Here is a 6469-nt window from a genome sequence, read left to right on the forward strand (position 1 = left end):
ATAATCCTTGTAAATAGTTTCAACAAACTTTTCTTATGTATCCATATTAAATTATAATCTTGTTAAAAACAAATTTTATTGTATTAATCGCTTTCTTGCTAATTTACGTTAATTTAGTTTACATTTTGTATATGCGCTGAATGTATTAATATTCTTTGGGACTGGGGGATAGTAGAATAAAAAACTTCCCGCCTTCTTGGTGCTTACACATATGCACAGTAGAATATCTTTGGTCCCACCTTAAAATATGAACACATCTCCAAGTGCAGCGGTTTACAATATATTTCACCGGTTTCGTGTTGCCACTGATATGACTAACACGCGTGATGCACAAGAAAAGGTATGTATTAATTTGGTTAGTAGCTGTTCATAATTCTCTCTAAAGTGGTAGAAATTTCAAATAAAATTTCAGTACAACTAGAGCCTTTGCGGTTTTTTAAATCCTGTGTTCTAAGAAGTTGATATACATTTCACGCTCTACGTGTACACAACCAGGATTTCTACCAATTTCCATCTTTCCGTGTTCTCGAAATCTCGCGAAGTAGAAACAGAGAGAAGTTGGAGTGTCCGCAAAATCCTCGAAACTTTTTCTCGAAATAGTCACGAAGAAGGTAGATAGAAGAAACAAGAAAGAAAAGGATCAGTCGATCGTTTGGCAGCATGCTTCTCCGTCTAACCACCTAACGAGCCGATTCTCAAGGAGCACACAGAGGCGGCTGGGGATCGTCTTCTGCTTCTACGTTCCTCTTCGTCTTTTCTCTCTTTGATTCGTCTGACTCCACCTTGGTTGACGACGAGCGCAACAGATCGTGGTTCTCAACTCTGAAGTAAGCAGTTGCAGTTCACCTTCCAAAGATGCTTAAATTCCCCCTCCCTCCTGCATGCTCTTGACTGAGGGAAACGGATGCGGATTTGTTGCCTTCTTCTGAGGCTTCGGTGCTTTAAAGCTGCATTTCGTTAATTTTCTAGCTGCTCTTGTACTTAGGCGCTGTTTCTGCTTGATTTATGATTAGGAGACTGGCTGAAACGTCGGTTTGTACGTGGAATAGGAATTTTCTGGGACTTAAAAATTGAAAGATACATAATCTATTTTTAAAATAACGTAAATATTTCATGCAACGTTTTATACGCAAATGAAATTAATTTATTTGAAATCAAATAAAATATTTGTTGCTTCACTATATAAACTATTTCTTACTGTTAGTATGTTTATTCGTTATCTAATTTTGACGAAGACAACAGATTTGTCAACATGCATCCTTACCAAGACTTTTACTTACTATGTACGACTGTTATTATGTTTCTTCCAGTTAATGGAATTAATTACCTTTTTTAAATGTCATATATAGGTCAAATTTGCAATCAATAAATAAACATTATTGTCTCAGATAATCTATTTCTCAATGTCTTATTCTCACAATTATTTGGTTAGCTTTAAACTTTTGTACATAACTAAATAAAGAACATGACATCAATTGAAATGCATTATTTATGATATAATACAAATTGAAATATTTATTTAGAAAGTTAAGAATATCACGTATTTAACCTTTTCGCATTTTCTAGCAGACCCTTTCTTATCAATGCCGAAAACCCTCCTCAAAATATTTCCATCAATACAGTTGCCAAACTCGAAATATCCCGATATTGCTTTCAATTCACTTCATTCAAATCAGTCAACTTATCCAAAGACGACAAGCTCATCATGGTGCAATAGTACGCTCGGTCACGCGCGACGCGTGTCGCAAAAGAACTGGAAAGTCGCGGATGTAAAAACGAAAGAAAACAACAGACAAACGGGAGAATGAACGAGAGAAGGTGGGACACAGAGAGACGAGACTCTGGGCGTAGGTAATTATCCATAGGAAGGTTGAAACTGGAAAGCAAAGTCGAAGGGTTGCCTTTCCCGTGAGAGGCGTGAATTACACAGCGAGGCAAGCGAGCCGGCAGACAGGCTCATTGTCCTCCGCTAGTTTAATTAATGCAGCTGAACCGGCAGCCTCTCGTTCCTCCTTCTCCTCTTTCCGCTTTCCCTTCGTCTGCATTCTAGCTAGCTGTCTCTCCTTTCTTCTCTCCGACATCCGCATGCTTCCAACTGCCACGATCTTCGATCATGTACAGAGAGATAGAGCGAAAGATGAGATACAGGTATAGAGAGGAAGAGGTTAGCTTTGGCGTGAGGGTGATCCACTGTGGTGTGCACTTGCTACACGGATTTCCACGATGATCTGTCAATTAGAGACGTGACAAGAGCGCTTTTGTTGGTCGTGAAACGACGCTGTTCAGAGAAAGCTTTATATGTACATACTTGGTTTTATGGGTTCTTGGAGTATGGCTGTTGACTTTTGTACAGTTGTTGCGAGGATTCGTACACAATAGTCTGAATACCGTTTGCTACTTGAGTGAAACAAACTTTCCTATGCACTTTCCTGCGGAATAAGGACATCATAATTATAGTTTTCATTTTTAAATATATTTGATTGCAGTTTCAATTATATAAAAGAATTCAGTAACAAACTTAGTAATAATAATAATAGTAAAGAATAATTTGTAATAAAAGTAATAAACATGTATTCTACAAAAACGTAAACGTTAAAATGAATGACTACTGGTCACTCAGGGGTTAAATTCAAACTTGATGTGTACTTAGACTTAATATTATATGTAGGTATAAACTTATTGAACTATCTCTTATCGATTATATCTCTGGATAGTTTAACAAGTATTCTGTCTCTAATAAAACTCTGAAACTAAACAATGTATAGCTGCTACAAAAAGGTATTAGCACATATCCTTATTTTCCAATGAGGCCTTCATTTATCAGATTCTACATTTCATTTTCATAGTATCCAATTCTTGTAGTTACACGAAGACATTGTTAAGTACTTACTTAATTTGTGTACTTCATAATACGAAATTTAATGTACTTGGACCTAATTACTGGATGTATGCTCATATAGATGCTATAATAAACATAACAGTACATCAATACTTTTTATAGTTACTGTACATCGAAATAAACATTCCATCATAAACGCTACCTTCTTCACTGATTTTACCAATTTTCACAAAAAGATTCTCCGTTCCCTCTATCAATCTCTCTAGCGTAAAAATATATAATTTTCCGGATGTTTCACTGCGTTTCAGTTGCGCGAGTATCTCGTTATCCCGGCACTCGTCTCTCGCGAAGCCACTCGGAACTGCGGCGTAAAGTCAAGCGAATGGTTACAAATTGAAGACGCTAATTTACACACGGTTTCGCACTCAAGCTTGCTTAGCTCCGCCGGCCTGGCTGGCTGCTTGCTTGCTTGCTTCTGCTTATTAACTCGCACAAGTTTACGAGCTAGCTTCTAACGGCTAACAAGGTAAACAATGTTTGGCAATTATTTCGGTTAAATGATCCTCCTGAGACGCGGCTGCTGGATACAACGGCCAGGTAAAGGAAACTAAGGTTTGAAGACACCTTTTACGTGTGTCTCCGCTATTTGCTCGCGTTTATCCTCGCCCGCCCCCCTCCCCCCCCTCTCTCTCTGCTTCGGTCTTTGAAATATTCCAAGTGAAACATTGTAGAAAGTAATGTTTTAAAAGAGAATAAACATGTGTGGTTACAAACAATGTCTACGCACAGTGATATTTATTATAGGATTTACACCAAAGTATAATTTAGGCCCAAGTATAAATGTCATATTATTTAGTAATACTTTCATAGGAGTAAAGAGATCAGGTATTATGAAAATGATAGAACCTTGTAAAAAAACATTTTATTAAAAAATAAAAATATATGTAAATATTTTGTATAGCTACTGTATATTGAATCTCAAAATCAAATAAAATTTTCGAATTTTTATGATCTCCAATAAAATATTGTTTATATAGATCGCTTATAGGTATATTAAGAAAAATATTAAAAAAGGGTTAAAAAAATATTAAAACTAAAATTTTATGTAACGTTCTTTTTAAATAGCATAATTTATTAAATAAAATGATGATACTAGAATCCTAGAAAATAATTTACTTTTAGAGTAAATTTTAGGCATCTCGGAAAATGTACAATTTTTAAAATATATGTATATTAATATAAGTAATATAATATAATTGATTTCATCGGTAGTCGTTGTGTTAAGTCAATATTAATAAAAATCTATATTATACGAACATTATTATTTATAACATTTCTTATCTCGGTTCTTTCTTTTATATTTATTTTCATTATCATGAATTTCTAATGATTTTTGTCTCAGCAGGGTATAAAATAAATCACAAATAGATTATTACGTATAATATCAATCGATTTACAACCATCACAGCAAATTACAATTCCGGTTACCATGCAACATGATTGACAAAGACGGAGAACACCTCAAACGCCGAACCCGTTTACGTCATTCGACTTAATTTTCCTGTCACTCGAGCTCCTGTAGGCTCGAGTCAACTTTACGATCGTTCGATACACGTTTCCTGCTTTCCTTGCTGGATAGTTGCCGCGTAATGTGCTCTCCTGTAATTACATGAATTATGTTCTGGTATACCCAGCTCTTCCTCTCTTATTTTTCTGTTAAACTAGTTTGGCTCTTTGTACACTCACTAATGTCCCAATCGGCTTTCCTCTTATGCAAATTGATTAACGGTGCATCCGTGCGGCGTGTTTATCTGTTGCCTTCTTCTTCTTCGTTGCGCTTTCCGTTTTTTCGCTTGTTCCTTGTTCTATCGTTTATATTGGTCGATAAATATGTATTCAGCGTACCTTGTATCTGATTATCATCGATAATTTTCAAAACTGATACACTCGTTCGTTGCAAAAATAAGGAGAATAATGTCTATCTATATTTTTGATGGTCGTTCGCTTGTTACAATTTAACATTTATAATATACGAGTTTATCTGGTAGATTCTTATAATATTAATACATAATAGCATTTGTAATATACTTGCTGTACTATACTTATGCAATATACTTATGCACTTGTTATATTATATTATTGTAAACAGGTATATGTATATAGTAATATGTGACATTTCGCACACCTCGATGACCGAATATTAGTATAATAATATAGTATAATAGCGACTCATTGTAGGATTAATTTATTTAGAAAGTTAGAATTAATACATATAAAAATACATAACGTTTTGACAGCATCTACATTCATTTTCGGGAATGATAATATTTCACAATCCACTTGAAGATTACACGAAGTATAATTGCTGCCGAGATAAGCGTTCATTGCCAAGTAATAAGAAATTGATTTGATAAAGTTCTATCAGAGAAAAACTAGATAGAAATAATAATTTTCATGTGATCATTATCTCTTAACTGGTATCATTTGATCATCGTGAACCATAAAAATTTAGGCTCAGATAATAATTTAATCTAGTAATATTAGAATTTTTAATTCAATTTAATTTTATTCAGAATGGAGAATGTAAAATAAAATGAAATTAATTTTAATAAATGTACAGGTCGAATTCAATCTCTCCGATTTCGATCATTTTTTGATATGTGGTGAAGATTGGCATGATTCTGTACAACAGTTTGAAAACAGAAGTTTCCAAGATATTTGCAAAAAACTATCGATACCACTACAATGAATTCTGCATACAGTTGTGCGCCCGTGACAGCATGTGCGTCAGTACTGGTTGCCAGCCGGCGGCCACTTATCTTCTGTTTACAAACGAGGGTCAGGGGAACTTAAAGACTCCTTGTACATTGTACATTTGCGAGTGTGTAAGAAATGTCTGTTACAACTTATAGTTCAATTAAATATGAATATCATCAATGTACATATTGGATTTGGGTTTAGGTTAGTTTTTACAAATGTATAAAATAATAAAAACTAATAAAAAATAAAATAAAAATAAAAAATAAACACTAATACAAATTCAAACTCAATGCATGAATGATATTTGCTTGTAATTGAATTGTAACGAATATTTCTTACAAGTATCGTGAACTGCACCTATCAAGTACACGCAGCGTTATTTTTTAACGATTTCATTCCTGGGTTAGAAAGCTATACCAGACCCGCGCACTTCTAGGACCATCGGAGTTGGGATACGTCCAACCAGCGTGTTTAGTCCCTCACCTTGCTATTTGTATCAGTTCCGGCCTACAGGAGCCTTCACTCGTCTCAGGTCGAACGAGGCGTATTTCCACAATCCTACCATCTCATCAGAACTGTACCGGAGTAGTTGGGGCGCTACTCTCTCGCCGACGTCCTTCAGGGAGACCTAGAGCCTGAGCCTGGCGACCCCCTTTGGCCATCTAGCTACCATTTTGCTATAAACCACCTCCCACGAGTCCAACACCAAGCGACCGAGAGCGGGTGAACCCCCGAGGCTGATCTTGGCCCCCGTGATACCAATCTAAGTCATTGGAGGGACTATCGGAATGGCTCGTCGGCCACGTCACTGCCAGCCGGATTCTCTGTAACCACCGTTACTCGACATGACCAGATGGGACCCACATAAGC

At 35.9% G+C, this 6469-nt stretch overlaps 1 protein-coding gene and 1 long non-coding RNA gene across 12 annotated transcripts in view; one reads left to right on the top strand and one right to left on the bottom strand.

The window, feature by feature from the left end:
• Positions 1-6469, top strand: part of LOC100741755 (protein scalloped) — a 345993-nt gene that overhangs the window by 212887 nt on the left and 126637 nt on the right. The gene's annotated exons all lie outside the window — the stretch shown is intronic.
• Positions 1151-3426, bottom strand: LOC105681277. The gene is made up of 4 exons (XR_001102557.3): positions 3060-3426; positions 2891-2963; positions 2309-2429; positions 1151-2228 (listed from the first exon to the last, which is right to left on the bottom strand). It is a non-coding gene; the product is annotated as an uncharacterized LOC105681277 (long non-coding RNA).

The sequence above is a fragment of the Bombus impatiens genome, unplaced genomic scaffold (assembly GCF_000188095.3).
Source record: "Bombus impatiens unplaced genomic scaffold, BIMP_2.2 scf_0733, whole genome shotgun sequence".
In the NCBI taxonomy this organism is placed as follows: domain Eukaryota; kingdom Metazoa; phylum Arthropoda; class Insecta; order Hymenoptera; family Apidae; genus Bombus; species Bombus impatiens.